This window comes from Equus caballus, chromosome 19 (assembly GCF_041296265.1).
Source record: "Equus caballus isolate H_3958 breed thoroughbred chromosome 19, TB-T2T, whole genome shotgun sequence".
Lineage (NCBI taxonomy): Eukaryota > Metazoa > Chordata > Mammalia > Perissodactyla > Equidae > Equus > Equus caballus.
In genome coordinates this window covers 57,762,557-57,782,754 of record NC_091702.1, presented here as the reverse complement: position 1 = coordinate 57,782,754, position 20,198 = coordinate 57,762,557, and the positions used below count along the sequence as shown (strand labels likewise).

General features: G+C 39.8%; 1 long non-coding RNA gene across 2 annotated transcripts in view; it reads right to left on the bottom strand.

The window, feature by feature from the left end:
- Positions 1-20,198, bottom strand: part of LOC111769104 (uncharacterized) — a 51,435-nt gene that overhangs the window by 9,488 nt on the left and 21,749 nt on the right. The window contains exon 2 of one of the 2 annotated variants that reach the window (XR_011428855.1): positions 1,240-1,845. This is a non-coding gene — a long non-coding RNA (uncharacterized lncRNA). Of the gene's footprint in view, positions 1-601; positions 1,846-20,198 lie in introns of those variants that run through there. The other variant, XR_011428854.1, reaches the window with a different exon arrangement.

Here is a 20,198-nt window from a genome sequence, read left to right as displayed (position 1 = left end):
TGCAAAGAGTCTGAAACACAGCAAAAGCTCAATGAAGGGTAGTTAGTTTTAAATGTCACCTGATTCACAGTCTTGAATTTCTGCTGTTTTCTGATGGATGCACAATCAAATTCATCTTAAGCAGGCATTTCAAACTGCTCTCTGGCTATTGCCGTTGTATTTACACAGGCTGGGGATGAAACACTACATGAGGGGGGAGATACTCTGTCTGGGACTTTGGACTAGGAATACATTTCCATTTTGCAGAAAGTGTCTCTGCTTGCATATTTATCTTTTACTCAATCATTACTTGGACATTTGCAAAAATTGAATTAAAAATTAATTTAGATGAAAAATTAACTGACTAACCTAAGGCAGAATATTCAGTAGCAGATAACGAGTATCAAATTTTTTTCTCCTGATTCACAATCTATTTCTGTAGTCACGTTACATGTTTAAAATCTAGTGTGTATATGTGAACACGTGTATGTGTGTGTGTTGAGGTGAGGGCATTGATTGAAAAGGAAAAGAGAGAACACAGAGAAGAATTTATAATCGTTAAAGATGAGCAGGTAAAGCTTAAAAAGTTCTATGTCTCAATTTGTAAAACATAGAGAATTAATAATTTTGTGCCAGTTTATCAAGTTGGAACTATTGATTTCCAGTGAAAATGATTTTCTTTTTTTATAGTACTTATCCTTCATTTTCTGTTTCCTGCAGGTGGCGAGTGCTTGCTTAATTATTCATATGGCTCAGCAGTGCAACCACTTTTCAAACAGGAGAGACCTGCCAGGACAGTCCACCATGTCACTTTCACTCAATAACCTAGAGATTTATTTCCTTTCCCTTGATTGGGAGAGTACTGGGAATAGCAAACTTATTTCTTTTTTGAGCATGTTTACTTGCATATCTGATTCTATTGAATTTGAAAATAAAAGTGGAGTCTTTTGCCTTGATGACTTCAGATTCCACCTTGACTTATTTTGCCTTGCATGGAAACTGTTACAAGGATATAATAATAATATAATAACAAAGAAAGAAATACTAGTGCAGGGGTGATACTTGACATAGTATTATCAAACCAAGTGCCAAACCTTCTGGAAAAGAATTTCTTTAGAAGGGGTGGTTGAATTGCCCTCCACACTGGACAGATATAAAGAGGCAATTTCTTTTGGAGAAGCCTCAGTATACAACTTGGGCATTTTTTTCCCTTCTCCACTGGGAGGAATAACATACTAAACAAATAGACATTTCTCAAACCTTCTGATCAATAGTTGGGGTAGTTGGATAAATATCTCTTCTCATTTCTATTTCACTGAAATTTGCAATGCTTTATAATGATTGCAGATCTTCTGTCTCAGAACCAGTTCTGGGAACCAGTTCTGGAAGCTTTACCGTACGCTTAAGAGCTTTGTAAGAGGATGTATTCTCCCTATTTTGTAGTGTGGCAGCTAAGGAGGAGAGCTGTTCGGATCTCCCTTTAAGAGGGAACTTGTCCTGCTACACAGTGTCGGTGGTTGGCAGCCTTCCTCTGCAATGCCTTCAGAATCCTCCTGAGCTTTCGCTCAAGCCGAGGGTCCGCTTTCCTGAGCAGTCCACAGCCAACTCTGAGCACGGCAGGACTACCAGGGTCTGGCCAATCCTACTCAACATGAGATGAGCCTCCTCTAAAGGGCAGCTTTGCTTCGGAGCTCTCCACTGGGTTGGCTAGACTCGGGCCAGTCCGTTGGATCGTCTGAGGCTCTCCCCGCGGAATCTTGCTTCCTCTTTATCTTTCTTCACAGGTGTTACTTCCCAATAAACCACTTGCACTTCTAACTTCTCAGCATCTGCTTCCAGAAAGACCAACTGACACAGGACCGATTGCTGTAAAAATTCAAACAGAACAATAGAATTCACGTTAAAGAGCAAAATTCCCTTTCAACAGTGCTTTTTCCCTATTTCACTCTCCTTCCCTAATCTGAATACATCTGCCCTCACAGGCACAGTTATTTTACACAAGTAGAATCTTGCTGTCCAATGTAGAGGTTGAGAGCACAGACCAGGATCTCACTGCTGGATTAGCAGCCCTCATTCCCGAGGTATTAGCTGTGTGATTGGGACAAGCCTCAGGTCTCTCATTTACAAAAGTGTAAAGTAGGGGCTGGCCCTCTGGCCTAGCAGTTAAGTTCATTGCACTCCACTTCAGCAGCATGGGTTCAGTTCCCAGACATGGACCTACATGACTCGTCAGTAGCCATGTTTGTGGCAGTGACCCACATACAAAACAGAGGAAGACTGGCACAGATGTTAACTCATGGTGAATCTTCTTCAGGAAAAAAACAGTAATAGTGTCACCTCATATGAATATTAGCAAGAATAAATGAATTATTATGCATAGAGCATGTAGAAGAATATCTGCCACAAATAAGTATTCTGTAAGTTTGCTATTATTAGTAGTAGCATGGCTCTGAACCTTGGTTTTCACACTTCGCAATATACTGTGGACATCTTCCCATCTTCCCCATCTGCTTCTTTCTTTTGTAAGGAAGCAGGTGGTTTTCTTAAATAGAGTAATGATTTTTTTGGTCGGCTTTTTAAAAAACAACTTTATTGAGCTATAATTGACATATAATAAACTACAGTTTCTTAAAGTATATAACTTGATGAGTTTTTTTTTTTAAACAAGTTTTTTTTTTTTAAAGGTTTTATTTTTTCCTTTTTCCCCCCAAAGCCCCCCGGTACATAGTTGTGTATTCTTCGTTGTGGGTCCTTCTAGTTGTGGCATGTGGGACGCTGCCTCAGTGTGGTTTGATGAGCAGTGCCATGTCCGTGCCCAGGATTCGAACCAACGAAACACTGGGCCGCCTGCAGCGGAGAGCACAGACTTAACCACTCGGCCACGGGGCCAGCCCCATAACTTGATGAGTTTTGATATACGTATATGCTTGTGAAACCACCACCACAATCAAGAGAGTGAATATATTGTCTTCACTCCCAAGTTTCCTCATGACCCTCGGTAATCTTCTCCATTACCCAGGCCATGACTGATCTGCTCTTGGTCATTATAGTTTAGTTTGAATTTCCTAGACTTATATAAATGGAATCATATAGTATATCTTTTGCCCGTATATGATACAATATATAGACCAAAGTTCAGGTTTTTTTCCTATGGATATTAATTATTCCACCACTACTGTTTGAATAGACTCGTTTTCTTTACTAAGTTGCCTTTGTCCTTGTGTCTATTTTTATGCCAATACCACATTGTCTTGATTACTGTAGTTTTATAATAAGTCTTGATGGCTTATTATAACGATGACTTTAAGGATAGGTGGCAAGGGAAGAATGTAGCTTACTGCATTGTTATTAAGGAGAATTATTCTGTTTAATTAAAATGTCACTTTTATAACAGACATCTTACCAAAGAAGATATTCGGGTACCAAATAAGCATAATAAAAGATGCTCTACATCATGTGTCATCAGGGAAATGTGAATTAAAACAACAATGATATACCACTATGCACCAATCAGAATGGCCAAAATCCAGAACACTGACAACACCAAATGCTGGTGAGCATATAGAGCAACAGGAATGCTCATTCATTGCTGATGGTAATGCAGAATGGTACAACCCCTTTGGAAGAGAGTTTGGTGGTGTCTTACAAAACTAAACATGTTACTACCATAAGATCCAGCAATCATGCTTTTTGATAATTAGCCAAAGGAGTTAAAAACTTACATCCACACAAAAACCTGCACACGAATGTTAATAGCAGCTTTATTCATAATTGGCAAAACTTGCAAGCAACCAAGATGTCTTCAGTAAGTGAATGAATAAATAAACTGTGGTACATCCATACAGTGGAATATTATTCAGTACTAAAATGAAAAGAGCTATTAAGCCGTAAAAATCGTGGAAGAAACTTAAATGCATATTGCTAAGTGAAAAAGAGCCAATCTGTAAAGGTTACATACTGTATGATTCCAACTATATGACATTCTGGAAAAGGCAAAAACTTTGGAGACAATAAAAAGATTAGTGGTTGCCAGGGGTTCAGGTTTTGGGAAGAGGGATGAATAGGCAGAGGACAGAGGATTCTTTAGGGCAGTAAAAATACTCTGTACGATAGTCTAATAATGGATATGTCATTATACATTTGTCCAAACCTATAGAATGCACAGCGCCACGAGTGAACCCTAAGGGCAACTACAGACTTTGTGTGATTATGACATGTCAATGTAGGTGCATCAGTTACAACAAAGGTACCACTCTGGTGGGGGATACTGGTAATGGGGGAGGCTATGTGTATGTAGGGGCAGAGGGGATATGGGAAATCTCTGTACCTTCCTCTCGATTTTGCTGTGAACCTAAAACTGCTCTGAAAAAATAAAGTCTTAAAAAAACGTCACTTTTGCAGGGGAGCTTCATCTGGGTCTTGGCCATGATATCATTGAACAGAATTGCTTCATTACAGTGGCGTTTATGATGGTAACAGTTGCTTCTCTGGCTGCTAGCCTGGGGAAGCCTTGTAGAGAATTTGTTGACATACACAATGCAGTCAGTAGTCACTGACTCGGATCCTCTTAGCATGAGGTTTGAGACCTCAGCCTTCTGAAACACCTCCTGTCTCAGGGCAGAGTGATGGCGGAGCTCATGGGAACTGCTTGTGACCACCTTCAGCACTTTTAACAAAGAACATGCCACTAAGTCTTCAATAGCTGGGCCTGCGGTGCTGCTGCTCAGACCTCACCCACCTGGGACGTTATCACCTCCATTATCAACTGCGGCCACTGCTCAGAAGCCAAACCGCTACAAATGAAGAAACTCAACCCCCAGTGGATTCCCAGAGATGTAAGTTCCCAGGATGTAAGTTCTCCCAGAGCTTTGGCAGTGGGTGGGTGGAAGTGGGGCAGGTGACTCTGAAATGAAGGCTGCTGGTGAGAATGGTAGAGTTCCCGCTGATGTTGAAGTCCTCAAAAAAGCCAGCTGGAGGTAGCAGGGGCTGGCTAGAGGGGGTAGACCAGCCTCCACCTTACGGGGAGAATGTTCTTAGGTTCATTTTCCTGCATCGTTTTAACAACAGAGGATCAAGGATAATCTTAGAGACTGGCCACTGGAATGTCCTAGTCAAGGTTAAAACTAGTCAAAGCATCTGGCCTGGCAAGGAAGCCTGAGAGTGGATGATTGATGAGTTAAATATGGGGATAAGTGGCTGAGAAACAAGAACAGATCATTGCATGTGCATGCGTATCTGGAGGAGGAGATTCAGGGATCAACGTGCATTAAAACAGTCGCTGAACCCAATACAGTTTGGTCAGGGAAAAAATATGCTTCACAGATAAGTCATTTAAAGGATCTTTTTAACCTAATACCCTCAAAAACACATAATCATATTCAAATTGATTCTACAAACACCTAATCCTGGCTGGGAGCTGGGGCTAGAGAGATGAATGAGGTCTTGGACCTCGCCTTTAAGGAGCTGTATAAAAGGCAGGGAAGCCTTTTGGTTGTCTCTTCCTCCCGCAGCTGTGTGGAGCAACACATGTGGCTTAGGAATCTCAAATGCGCCAGGGGCCCATTACTGGAGCTGGCCTTTATTGGAAAGTTAGACAGGAAGCTCATTACGGAAACCCGGCCAAGTGCTCTGAGGTCTTTTTGCCTTCTTTCTTCTCTCTCTTCCTCTAATGGCCTGCCTGGAAGTTGACAGAGCATGAAAGCTATCCAAAGTATGCTGCTTAATGTAGCTCTCAGAGAAAACTTTCTTTTGTTTACTGTGGGTAATTGTTTCTTTCTTGTTCTTGTTGCATTTAGAGGCTCTGCCTTCCCGGTTTTAATGAGCTGCCAGTTTCCAGTCTTTGGTAGGAAGGAAAACATGCAATAAATATGTAAACAAAGAGATAATAAGTTACTACAAGTGAAAAAGTCTAGCGCTCAACACGTAGATTGGAGATGCTAGTAGATCAACTTGTTCGTGGATCAGAATTAGATGTGCATTACGTTTCTCACATTTTGAGATAAAAGTCGTTTTATTTATTGTAGAAACTTTCAAGGGGCTGCTTAAAAGTGTTGGGTATATTAGCAGACAGCTGTCACTGAAAGCAGTAATTGCATAGTTCTGGGTACCTACTAAAGGTCTCGGTGTGATTTGGACAGATGACTCCTTTCTGCCCCCCAGGTCCACTTAAAAACTGCAAATCTCATGGAACTCTATTTCACTTAACTAAACTCCTATAAGAAAAACTGTAATTTTCTTTTAAAACTATAAACAGTAATAAAAGTAAATATTGTGACATGCAATATAGATCTTCTCCTAGGACTTATTATTCCAAGAAGTTCTCTCCTTATACTTATGAGGGAGGTGACGCGTCAGATGGAGAAACTGAGCAATAACTTGACAAAGGACACACGTTAAGCTTGTGTCATGTGAAAATTTAAGCTACAGCAGACAGATTCCCATCCTGAAGGCTTAGTTGTGCAAGAACGAAATCAGTACACCTGTTGAGGTACTTTTTTCCCAACATAACTCTTCAAATTTGGTGTTATTAACCTCATTTTTGCCATGAGGAAACTGAGGCTCAGAGCAATGAAATAACCTGTCCGGGGCCCCATGTTCACTAAGGTGTAGAGTGAACTTCAAACCCACGGCTGATTGCTCCGAATGCCCTGTCTTTCCCTCTGTGTACCCGGCTGTCTGCTAAAGCTCAGGAACTCTGCAGGGGGCAGATTTTATGTAAAGCCGTTGTTGCCTTCAATGAAGGACTCTGCTGTGTGCTCCCTGGAACATTTTAGAATATCCATCATCCAGACTGGCATGGCCGTGACAGTTACTGCATCTTTCAAGCAAGCAAGGTCATAGATTTCCAAAAGAGCGTCTGCATCCTCTTCATTCTTGTTTCTAAGGGCTAATGTATTCATAATATTTAATTTATTAAGGTCAGTCCAAACCACAAATAATGTAGAGGGAATATAAATAGATTTCATTGATGCATATTCTTTCTACCTCAATTACTGGTAAATAAAATTCAAATACAGATAATCTAATAGTATATTATGCTCAATATTTTATTTGTCTCCGTTTAGATTTAATATAAATATTTTAAAATCAAACTGCTGTAGAATAGAATGCACATATAATTTGTTTTATATTGGAAATATCTACTCATGTGTCATAATATGTGATTGTCAGTTCTCAGTTATGATGGTGTGTTAAAAATAAGAGTAATAAATAATACATATTTTTTTAATTTTTAGGATACACACCCTGGATGTTGAAGCAAGAGGTTTCTGTCTTCTTGTGTTTACGTTTTCCTCTTTAGATTCAGGATCTTGGTCAATCACAAATTTTCCCTATTGTAATTTCTCTATGTCCAATATGAAAATACCAACAATGATTTGCCACCAATTAAACTGATCCTTAGGATTGATGGCGGTATAATTTTGGGGAATTATAGGGTACTGTAGGCATAACAATAGCAGCAAAAAGAAGAAACTATGTTAAGTTTGTTTCCAATAAGAGAAAAGAAAGAAAAGTGGGTATAATTGTTCATTATTGGCAATTTATATTCTTAAAATGCTAGAAGTAGAAAAGACTATAGAGGCCAAATATCAATTGTGTTCAAATCCACCTTTTCTCCTTCTCTTAATGTAGTTTCCCTTTATCAACTGTTCCTTCTCTCTCACTTGCTCTCTCTCTCTCTCTCTAGCTTTCATAATTAAAAATTAATTCAAATGGAAATGCAACTATACATTTTTTACTATTGTGTTTGCTATGGTAGTAATTATCAAGTTAGGTAATATTTTTGATATCTTACTCTGTCTCATTCAAAGGACTTCAAAATTGCGTGTATGCAAATCCACAACAATGGAAGGTCAGGTAATTGCGTTTTTAACCACTCAGTTATGCAGGCAGAATGATGTATTCGTGTTTTCTATATGCTTGCAATTTAGAAGAGTCTTTCAAATGCCCAGTTTAAGGACATTCAAATTACAGAAAACAAAGTCAATTTTTTGTAAATTATATTCAATGCAGAATCATCAGATTTTTTTGCCTAGTGAGAAGAAGCTCAGTATGGAGCAAAGTGCTTAGACATCATTTATTAGCTGTTTGACCTGATTTTCTCAGACAGAAAATGGAACTAATAAAAGCTGCTTGCAGTTTTTTTGTGAAGGTTAAAAATAAGATGTTAAATCAACTAATAGTTATTAAAAGCCTGTAATGTGCTCAACAAAGTGATTAACACCGTATCCAGCATAGAGCAGGCACACAGTGAATGGGAACCTTTAGTAATAATTTAATAAATGTATGCCTTATGATTACATGTTTTATGGCTTTTGGTTTGTGTGTCTGTTTTCAGCAGTGCACTGGTCCTGTGATGAAGTCACCTTACTAGTTGAAATCGGCATAGTAACCTTGTTTCTTTGGAGGTTTGACCACTTTGCAACTTTGCATGGAGTTTCAATTCTTGGCTACGTCTACTCTCTTCCAGAATCATGAAATTATGTCCTCATTCAAATGCCCATAACCTACAAGAAATCCCAGTGACTCCAATGAAGCCAACAGCCAAAACCAGCCCCTGCCCTTCTGGACTTTTAAAATTTTGATATCTCAGTTTTTTTTTTATTTGTGAGAGACGCTATAAGAGTATTTCCTTACAGTGCAAGAATATATGAATATCCTTTTTCTTATCAAACATTGCATTTATGATTGAAGGAGTAGAAAAAGGAAGTGAGTCGATTGGAGAAATTGTGAGGTATAGAGTTGACAAAGATGAATTGAGAGGGTACATCAGTGGCCTGAATGATTTTAAACTAATGCTAGATTGATTTAAGCTTTGCTTCAAAGGATATTTCTTTATCTATGGCACTTTAGAGAAAACAATGAAAGGAAGGATAATTATAACCTAGTTTATGATATTACAGTTGGTTATTCCTGGGAAGCAAAGATGCCTACACAGCTGAGAGTGTTGAACAAAGATTACTACGTGAAGCTAGGCGGGTGTGTGCACGAAGTGTGCCATTAGGCCTCGGGCGGTCAAATGGCTTCCTGAAGCTTGTTGGGCTGTTACGTCTTCACGCTGGGCACAGTTCGGTGCATTGTGCCACAGAATGTCTCCCTAGGTAGAAGCGCCTTGAGGACAGACTGTATTTTATGTATTTTTGTACTCTCTCTAGCTTTCAGGGATCCTCATTGAGAGCAAGCTCTCCATAAATATTTGCTAACCAACACTCTGCCTGTCTGACTGCAGACATTAAATAAAACCTCATTTTCAGACATCGTATGGCTTTTATTTTGTATTTTCTAGTTTCCCTTTATTCATGGTTTAGGAAGAAAGCAACTTGATTTAGAAGCTTCTTGGGATGCTACATCAGTGAAAGTACCAGAGTATTGAGCTCTGTCCTCTCCGTGTCGCCTGTGTCACAGCCCATCTGCACAGCAGGGGGGTTCTGTAACTCCGAACAGTTGCATCTGATTTCTTTCCAATATCCTAACCTTCTCTCTGTCCTGCATGCTTGCTCCTAATTAACCAAAGGTGAAGGACTGTGGCAATGCTGCCTCTTGTGTCAAATCCATTTATCTATTCTTTCTCACATAACTTGCAAACTAGAGGATCGGGGACAACTCCCAGTGGGTGTCTGTAGTACAAGGGAAAAGAAATATCCAGCAGGTAGTAGTTGCAATGTAGGTCCAGTAAATCAGCGTGTGTTTGTATATTGGCTAGAAGCATGTGACCCGGAGTCAAAGAGCTGGATTCGAATCCTGCCTCTGTGGTTTGCTGTTTGTGTGATGTGGGTAAATTCCTTATCTGCCCTTCTTCCCTTTCGTATTTTTTCTTGATTAAAAAACTTAGCAAAATACTTAAGCTCTTTGAACCTCGGTTTCCTTATCAACAACAAATTTAAGAAGCAGCGTCTATCATATAGATTTGTTTTAAAGATTAAATGAAATAATCCATAGAAAGAATTTACACCCTGTCTGATGCACTGTTTGCCCTCAATAAATGTTTCCTACTATTGCTGTAGTTTCTATTCTTTCTCTATCACCTTTGTGTTATAATCTACTGTATGGATCTTTATATCTCATCAGTATTTAGACCATTTTACGCCTCACTAGCAACTTTTCTGCCTCATTCACAATATGATCTGAAATGAATCTCCTTCTCTTCCTCTCTCTTGATGTCTCTCTGTCTCTCCTTTCTTGTTACTCTGGCTCTTGTGGATGCCATGAGTTTTAGGTGTAAGGTAATCAGGAAGTCCATGTTTTTAGTGCTTTACCTTTCTTTTTGTTTACTACTCATAGTGTCCTTTCTTTTCGACTTCCTGAATTGGAAAGTGTACACATGGACTTGATGGAAAGTAAACCTGCTATAAGTCAGAAGCTCCCATCTGTGTGAAGCTCCAGGAGTAGCTACAGAAACTACACAAGCTTATAAAGCAACAGAGTTCACCCTTCTCTTCTAAATTTAAAGTTATTTTGGATATTTCTTGGATCATATAAAGTTCCTGAGGTCTTCGACAACCAATCATCTGACGTTTTGAATTGTTGAGAGAGACCATGCTCATTTCTCCATTAAAACATCTCCTGATGGCAACACTCTCCATTCACACAGCATCCTGCTCAGAGGCAAGTTTGAGTCAGGGACAGCTGTATGTACCGAGTCTGCTATCTAGGAGAGCAACTGCACCTCACGTTGCTCTCCTCATATAGGGCAACTCTGAGAGGAGCCCTGTGAGGGGAACGGTCTGAGTGCAGGTGCCAAATCACTTGAACTTGAGTAAGATTGATTAGAGAGATCCTGGGGATCCTGCTGCCCAACACCTGGAAACCTTGGGGAAGTAGAGATCAGGAGCAGCTTTTTTCACTGGGAGTAGGAGCCATCAGTCCCTTCTTGCTCATTGCCAGGCAACTCAGAGAAAATCGTCCATGATTGTTCACTGGACGATCCTGTGTGCCGCCCACAATTAGTCAATTATGAGGTCTAAAATTTGTAACTAATTAGTAATTCATTAATTATCAGGTCTAACAGTGACTAATAAATCTAATGACAACTTATGAGATCTTAATAAAGCTGAAATTAAATTGCATAGGAGATGGAAACCAAGTTGATAATGTGGAAAAATAATTTGAGATGCACTGAAAGTCAGATACAATGGTTTAGAGTTGCTATGATAGGAAGTGAGGATCCATGGAAGGTTTTTGAGGCAGAAAATTGCACCACGAAGGCAGCATTGGGATTATTGGTCCAGCAGCAATATCGGCTGGGCAGGAGATGCTGAGAGTGAGGGGAGACTGCTGTTTTACAGCCTGGACTAAAAGTAGCAATGGCAGAAATAGAACAAACATTAAAAGAAAGTGATAAACAGACATTGTCATCAATTAGGATCCAGAGATGAAGGAGGGACCACAAGATGGTTCCTTCCTAGGCTGTGACAGGCTGGATTTAGCCAGTTTGTGGGGTCTGACAGAAGAGCATGCCAAGTGAACTTCCTTGGGAGGAGACGAGGCTAAATTTCAGGCAGAGTGGGTCCCTGCAGTGGAGGGAACTGGCTGAGGGAATATTTAGAAAGAGAGATAAGGAATCTCAATGATAAACTTTAACATTTCTACAGGGGTTTTTGGTTGCGTTTTGTTTTTAGGCATCTGGAGTCAGGCAGACCTGGACTTTAATCCCGTTCCGCTCTCTTAGATTTTGTGCTGGTTTCTACCTTTCTCTGAGATTCAGGATTTTTCTCCATAAAGTGGGAAGGGGATGATAACCACTACCGAGGAGGCCATTTTTGAGCACACATGTTACAGTATGTGAAGGTATGTGCCACAGTGTTAGGCATGGTAAGCACCCAATAAACGGGACCTGATAAAAATATTACATGTTGAGTCCCTTGCAGTTGGATGTGAGTACTGGGGATGCTGAAATTGGGAGTTGGAAGTGGGAAAAGTCAGGAAATTTCCTCTCTTCTTCTATAAGGTCTGAAATTTAAAAATAATGCTATCTTCATTTTGAGTACAACATTTGAGTTATTGTTTAGGTGAAAAGATTCTTGCTTTTTACCCTGGACGTAGAGACTTTTAAAATCCCATAGAGATTATTAGAGGACCCTGCAAAGGAAGGGAGCCATAATGATGAGCTGGTGATAACATGCATCATTAATTTGTCCACTTTGATAGAGTTTATTTATTGAAATCAGTGCAAATTGCACTCTCTCTGAGTCACCACAGCCCTGATATTGCTCTCTTCTTTAAAGGCAAGCCACAAGCTTAATCATGCGCCAAAGGATTTAAAATTACAACTCCTAGGACCTGGCAAAATACTTTTCTGCCCCACTGACTGACGTAAAAAGCAAATAATAATTCTGCATTACTTCCCCAGGACATCATATGGAATAACTAGTTCGAGAATGTCAAGAGCATAAAAAATAATGATTACACATGAAATAAATGCAAAACATTATGATTACTTATTTTTGGCCATCATGGTTCTATCTCATTTCTGTGGCCTAGACCTTCTTTTTCTACGGCTGCAAAAATGTGTTTGGTAATTATGAGAATTAATCAAGCCCCAAACTGGATTATGGTGGTGGCAGACATCCTTAATTACAAGCGATAGAAAATGAAGGTCACTGCTGGTTTGAATCCAGCGTAGGTCAGGGCTGCGAAAAAGCCATTAACAGCTGAATGTGATTTTGTGCTCTGAACAGAATGAATGGCTGCTTCAGCCCAATTTCTTAGTAAACAGGTGTCCCACATCTAAGCTAACAATCACAAAAAGGACTCACTGGGTCCTTCGCTGGCAGCCTCGATCAGCAGAGCTTCTCAGTCCTGGCTATGCTTTAGCCTCTCTGGAAGAGTTCTGGAAATGCAGATGCCCGGACAGCACCCAGACCAATTAAATCTGGGTACCTACGAGTAGAACTCAGGCACCAGGCTTTTTTTTTTCTTTAAATAACTATCTGAGTGATTCCAACATGCAGTCATATTTGCATATCACTGCTCCATAGAAAGGAAAAGCCAAACGAGGCTTTTTCCTGCCTTAACACGTTTCTTCACCATAGCTTTGCAATGGACTACAACCTTTGCAAAACACTATGGCAGAAGTGTTTCTTTCAATGATGCCCATGTAAGGTAAGACCTGGAGATTAAAAATAGGCTTCAGTTTATTTGGATACCTGGTTGAGAGCTCTGAGGACTATTATGTTACTTTAAAAAATGATTTGTAATCCCAACGCCAGCCACCACTTGGATATTTGACACTATAACCTGCCTGCAGACATGGACATTTGAGGCCTATAAAAAGTTTCTGAGATTTCTATACTCATAGCTATTTATCACCCTGTTGATGCACAATTTAGAGCTTTGCCTGCAGATAGGAAGACTTTTGCACTTACTAACTTTATATGAGAAATACAAATGCTTGATTTTTCACCTGCCGTCTTCAAATAAGGTTAATGAGCACGGGGTATAATAGCTCCCCCATCCCACCTCTCTCTGATTGGAGAGTGACAAGAAATTGAAGCTACAAGCAGTCATAGACATGAGTGAGCCTGGAAAGGAAGCTGATAAACCATGGGAAGACTTAGCGTCTCAGTGCTCTAGAGTTCCCAGAAACCTTTGCCAGGTCAGCCATGTCTTCTCTCTCCATTGTGTCCGCAATGTTGACAACTTTTATTCAGGAGACAGTCAGACAGGCCCCTGGCAAGGATTAGCCCAACATGATGGCATGCTCTATCTCCCGCCTCCTGGGAGGGCTCTGTGGTTGATCACCGTGATTGTACCCGGGCACTCAAGTTCAAGGGCCACTGAATTGGCAAACCTAGAGAAGGCAATTCTGTACAATTAGCTTTAATTCACTCGCCAGAAATCAGTTTTGGCATTATTATTCTTAAAGCAGACATCTCATCATCACTCTCAACTCCGAAAAACACATAGAATTTCAGAATAAGAAGAAATTTGACATCCCTGTTTTTTGGCTGGGAAAACTGAAGCCCCAAATCCCACCACTAGTTAGTGGAAGAGCCAGCATTCAAACGGAGATCTCCAACCACTCCCAGTGCTCTTCCCACAGCGGCCGATGCCCCTCTCAGGACCACTACACCTTGTGCTGCCTAAACTGTCTCAAAGCACTTACATGATAGTGACAACAGGCTTAGTGACTACCACCTATGGGGAGCCTTGCTCAGGGTTTGAGATGAGGCCATGTCACCCTTCTTGTGCTTTTGGTGTTTCCCTTGTTTATTTTATTTACTTATTTTTTGACTGAAGAAGATTCGCCCTGAGCTAACATCTATGCCAATCTTCCTTTATTTTTTCCTATGTGGGATGCCACCACAGCATGGCTGATGAGTGGAGGAGGTCTGCACCTGGGATCCAAACCCGCAAACCTGGGCTGCCAAAGCTAACTGCACAGAACTTTAGCTGCTCAGCCACCAGGCGATCCCTCCCTTGTTTACTTTAAAATTTTGCAATTCAAAAATTCTCTGTAAAATATCTGAGCTCTTCAGAAAAATATGGGAGGTGGTACAGTTCCACAAGAAGCAGATCTAATCATCAGCGTGTGGAATCACCACACAGTGTCCTTACTTCGGAGGTTACATTGGACAGAAACGTCTCCTCATTAAAACAATTGGGCCACTACTAATATCCTTCAATATGTAAAATAATCTAAAAACTTTAACACAACATAGCAACAGTGGTGTTTTTGCTTTAGTAATTCAGCTTAATAGTATTTTGAGTTATGTACATATATGAAAAATGACAGCAGAATAATGGAGGGGAAAGGCGAGCATTTATATTGTTCTTTTTTTAAAAAATGTGTATTAAGTTCATATACAAACATTCAATATTCCAGGAGTGTACCATCATTAACTTCTTTGATTTTATGATTATGTCAAATTGCTTCCATAATGCTTAATTCCCCATATTACATCTGATGTTGGTTTTTAAAGAAATTACAGGGTTGCAACAGCTACTTGAGTAGCTGATACAAGTAGATGGCCACACAGTATATTAGAATGTAATTGCTTTTCCTACAAGCCCTAATTATAAAGTATGAAAAAAGAAAAGGCTGCAGAGAAGGAACTGACGGCAAACTGTATCCCACGACAAGTCCATGCTCTCTTGGGTCTTAAGTACCAATGGAGGAATATGACAATGACCAAAGTCATATGAGGTCAGAGACAAATGAGATCAAGAAAAATCCAGGAGGGCTTGAAGGGGTGGAATTGATAGGGGGTGCTTTTGGGATAGATTGGTTAGAAAAGGACTGTCTAATAAGGTGACATTCAGCAAAGATGTTAATAAAGGGACAAAGAGAGTGATGTTGCTGTCTGGTAGAAGAGCATGTACAGCCTAACAGATAATAAATAATATTTAACATTTTTTAAACTATTAAGAACCTTTCTAACTCCCAAGTTTGTTAATCAGAGTTCTCTGTTGCAAGTGACAGAAAAGGAATTTAGTAAAAGCATTTTGGATGCTCAATGAGGATTGGGAAACTCAGTGTAGACTTATTCAGCTAGGAGACAGTGCTCAGATGAAAAACACACAGCCACTAATACCAAGAACTGGAAGCCCAGCAACTGGATCCCTATTGGTGCTGAGCAGGGGACTAGAGCTTTGCAAGCAACTGTTTTAGCCACCAGAGAACATTGTCTGCTCTCCACTTCTTTGTATCTTTTTTTTTTTGTGAGGAGGATTAGCCCTGAGCTAACATCTGTGCCCATATTCCTCTATTTTGTATATGGGGTGCCGCCACAGCATAGCTTGATGAGCAGTGCTAGGTCTGCGTCCCGGATCCAAACCTGCAAACCCTGGGCCACCAAAGCAGAGGGACAAACTTAATCACTACACCACTGGGTGGGCCCTTGTATAATTCTTTTTGCTAGTGGGAATCCAGTACCACCAAGTCTGATTAGCAGAGCCTAGGTCACATGCTCTGGCCCTCATTGCAAAGAACCCAGGCTGGTGAATGGTTGGCATTTTCAGCTTTTATGGTTGGGGACTCCACAAACACAAGACAGGTTTTATCTGCTGGGTGGTCATAAGGAATTATAGATTTTACTACCTCAAGGGTCTCCTATCACTCAAACATTCTTTAACAGTAATTGCCTTTTCTTGTATAGTCCCTAGCCTCAAAATGGTTAGTACCACTTTGGTATTTATAAAATGACCTACTTACTTAATATATTAAATATCCACAGTGGCCGCTATGTTTGCATCAAGTTCAATACTTAGATGAACTCAGTGAAGTTTTAATCAGACAGAAACAGAATTTCACTTCCACTAAAAGGATTTAGATTGTATATAAAAATGGATATGTAGAGGTCGGCCCCATGGCCAAGTGGTTAAGTTCACATGCTCCTCTTCAGCAGCCCAGGATTTCACCAGTTTGGATCCTGGACGCGGACCTAGCACCGTTCATCAAGCCGTGCTGAGGCGGCGTCCCACGTAGCAGAACTAGAAGGACCTACAACTAGGATAGACAACTATGTACTGGGGGGCTTTAGGGAGAAGAAGACACAAAATAAGATTGGCAACAGATGTTAGCTCAGGGCCGTTTTAGAAAACAAACAAACAAAACACAATGGATAGATCTATTTTACCCTTGAAATGGATTACTGGGTTGTTGCTGGATAAATATGAGAGGATACATTGGAATAGATGCAGTTTGTATATGTAAACAGGTTGGGTATACACAATCGGTTTCACTACCCTGTGAGAACATACATAACACCACTAATATTAATATCTAAATCTCAGTTTCTCCAGACCATTTTGTGGGGCCTCAGTCTACTCCCAAATATGAAGTCCCCCTCAGTAATGTCCGACGTCTCCAGCATGGCGGCATCACACGTGCTCTAGAACAAGACTTCTCAGGTCCTCGTGCCAATTCCTGACGTGTCTGGTTATCCCACCACTGCCTCTGAGATCAGAGTCTTCTAGGTACAAGTACTTTCTTCTGTTTCCCTCCGTTAATTCTCAATTGGACCTCAAAGCAGCACTGAAGGAGCTCAGCGTCTCATAACACCTTTTATGAACGGAACTGTAAGTTTCTACCCTTAACCCTTCTTTTACAGAGGTTTAAAGCTGGTTAGTCAGTTCAAGTAAGGGAAAAACACAGTCTCTTGCTTTCACAGTGTTTATCAATACTCTTTCTCCATGACTCTTTATAGTACTATCAAAATAAACAACGACAAAACTCCCCCTTACTCCGTCAGTCAAAAAATTAAAACCCTCACTTGCATCCCTTGACGCAAATACACATCTGCAAGTGACACGGCACAAAGAGGAACCCAGTTTAGATTCGGCTAAGACTTGCTGATACTCCCACCCTGCTAAATAATAGAAAATGGACTTTGTCATGATTAGCTGTACAAATTGGGTGTGTTTGCTTCATAAAATTACCTCCTTGTCTTTTACTCCAGCTAATGAGGAAGCTCAGGTGTCCAAACTCCCCAAGACGTCTGTTCCAGCACGTATTTTGAAATCCAAATTGAGAAGTAATGAGCTCTTGATTTAGTTAGTTAAATAAAATCTGTTAAAATGTGCCATTAACAAGAGGAATGTACCAGCCTGGCTCAGTTCAGATCAGAAACAGATCAATAAAGCAGAAAAGTCTGCCATTTCCTAAATGAGCTGCTTTGCTTAGCTGTTTTTGAGCAATTAGCAGCTTGGGGGAAAATAGAGTCACAAATTCACAGCCATCATAGTCGAATGCCTTGTCTTTATATGTGCAGATTCTTCCAGAGATGAAATTACATTTAAAAACAATCTTTAATTTTTCTTCACAAAAACCCATTATGGGAAAGAAAGATTTGTGCCACCATTTTATAGAAGAGGAGATTGAGTTGCTGAGAGAGGGTGACAGAGTAAAAGGTGATGAAACTACTTCTAGACCATAAGTCTCTGGCCTAAAACTCTTCCTACAGTCTATATGATATTGATATTCAAAATATAGACCTCTGGTTATATATATTCCTATCCATTATATGTTAATATTTTGATGACACCTTAAACATGCACTTTGCATTGTGATTTCCCATTATAAGTCCTTTGAAAACTGCTTTTTGTTATCTAAATTTATTATTCATATGGATCTTGACTTTAGTATTTTGTTCAGCATGAAGGCATTTGGAGGTTTACAAGAACACGGATTCATCCAGTATGGAATTTAGTGTAACAGTTCTATCTTATATTCTAAGAGTATCTCATTTTCGGCATTTCTGTAAGAATGTTATAACTCTCTCCTTTCATATTGCTCCTAGAGAGTGTCCCATGCCAGCTTAACTGACAATTTACTCTTTGCTTTGAGCCAGAAGCAGTTATTGTCCTTTATGTTCTGTGCAGGGTCTCTGTATATATTTCAAACTCCATTTGTAAAACTGACCTGGTCATGGTATCTCTCTTTTTTCTCAGCAAATGAATATCATTTTGTCTTTACCAAATAATGGTACAAATTGTACAGATTTAATAGATTGTAAATACACAAAAATTTGCCTTTGAGACATGGCAGGTTTGAGTTATTATCCTTTCTCCTCAGAATCTAATACTACAAAAAAAAAGTTAAAAAAAAGAAACATTTCTTTTTGTCCAGTATAAATTGCATCTCAGAGGAACTCATGGTGCTTTAAAGATATTGTATTTTCACAATAATATTTCTGTGATGTAAGTGGAGAAATATTTTAGTGTTCTTTTTATTATCATCAATAAATGTTGAAATGTTATTGCACTAGGGAAGAAGGAAGCAAAGATGTTTAAGGTTGTATAAGCCTCAAAACCACTTATATGCTAGACAGAGTAGAGAAGACTCACTCACTAAAAGATAAATAATAATGAAAGATATACGCTAAGTATGTTGAGTGAAGCTCATGGTACAGGAGCACCTCCATTTACAAACTTTCGAAGTAGCGAATATCATTGATATGAACCACGCTATTGGCTAGAGGAAAAGCATGCCAACAACAGATGGTGTCCATGGCCTCTTGTAGAAGTCAGTTTGGCCTTACAAAAAGATAGGATTTCAAACAGCCTTTCAGATCCTAATGATTGTGAGTATCTGTAAATGCCAAAATAATTCAGCAAAGATTGAAGTAGTTGGGAGGTTGGGTACACTTTAAAGGAAGAGCTAGACGTATCAGTGGACGGCAGGAAAAGGGAATGAAGTGAGCAAGGAGATAGAGTTAGAAAAGTGAATGGCCACTTGGGGAATACTAAGTACATCTGATAGGATTAAGTGTAGTGTTCCTTTAGATGTTTAATGTATTACAAATCGGGAGAGGTAGATGGAGGGCAGATTGCAAGTTTGAAAGTAGAGAGCGATGTATGCAAAAAATATGTTAAATGTATGCGCTGTGTTACTGAGAGCAGGTTGAAATCGAGAAAACCAGTTTTGGGTGAGAAATGAAAGAAACTACATTTATTGAGCATCTACTATGCGTCATTACTGTGGTGTGTGCTTGGTATGTGGTTCTTCATTTGACTTTGGAAACAACTGCCACTATAGAAGTAGGATGTCATTAGCTTACGGACAAGGGTAGTATTAATGGGAATGGAAAGAAAGGAACAGTTTTAAATTGAACGGACTTGAAGCTTGATTCTATGGGGCTAAAAGGGGATGGGTCCAAAATACCTCAAAGTCTTTGAACTGAGTTTTGAGGCACAAAAAGTCAGGTGTTGGGAGAAGGAAGGAAAATAGCAGAAGTGATGAAGATAAAGAGCTTGAGCTGAAGACAATGAATCGGGATATGCAGTGTTATAGAAACCAGGTGATGACACAGCTTTAATACTAAAGGGGGAACTTCCACTGAAGAGCCCTCTTTATAATTTAGGTCCCCCAGCTTCTAGTACTGTCATCTAGCCAATTACTAACCTGGGTGCTGGAGTTTAAAATAAAACTGTTTCTTTTGCCTGTAAACTTGGCTCCTTAGAAAACAATGGTAGCTCATGACTATTTACTATAAAACAACCAAACACTAACAGTCTCACCTAGGTCTTCATTAACATTATCTACTGATGCTCTCTCCTAAGAACCTCTTTCTAATTCTCTTTTTGCATTTGCCTTATCTCTTGCTCTCAGTTCCTGGGAAACAGAGCCAAGGAAAAACCGACGAGGCAGACTGAAAAAAAAAAGAAAACCAACGTTGCTATTTGGATAACGTGAGATAATGGTTACTTGGTTACTGCCTGTTATATCCCCAGCTATGTCATTTAGTGCTCTGAAATCACAAACTCCAATAAGGCACGCA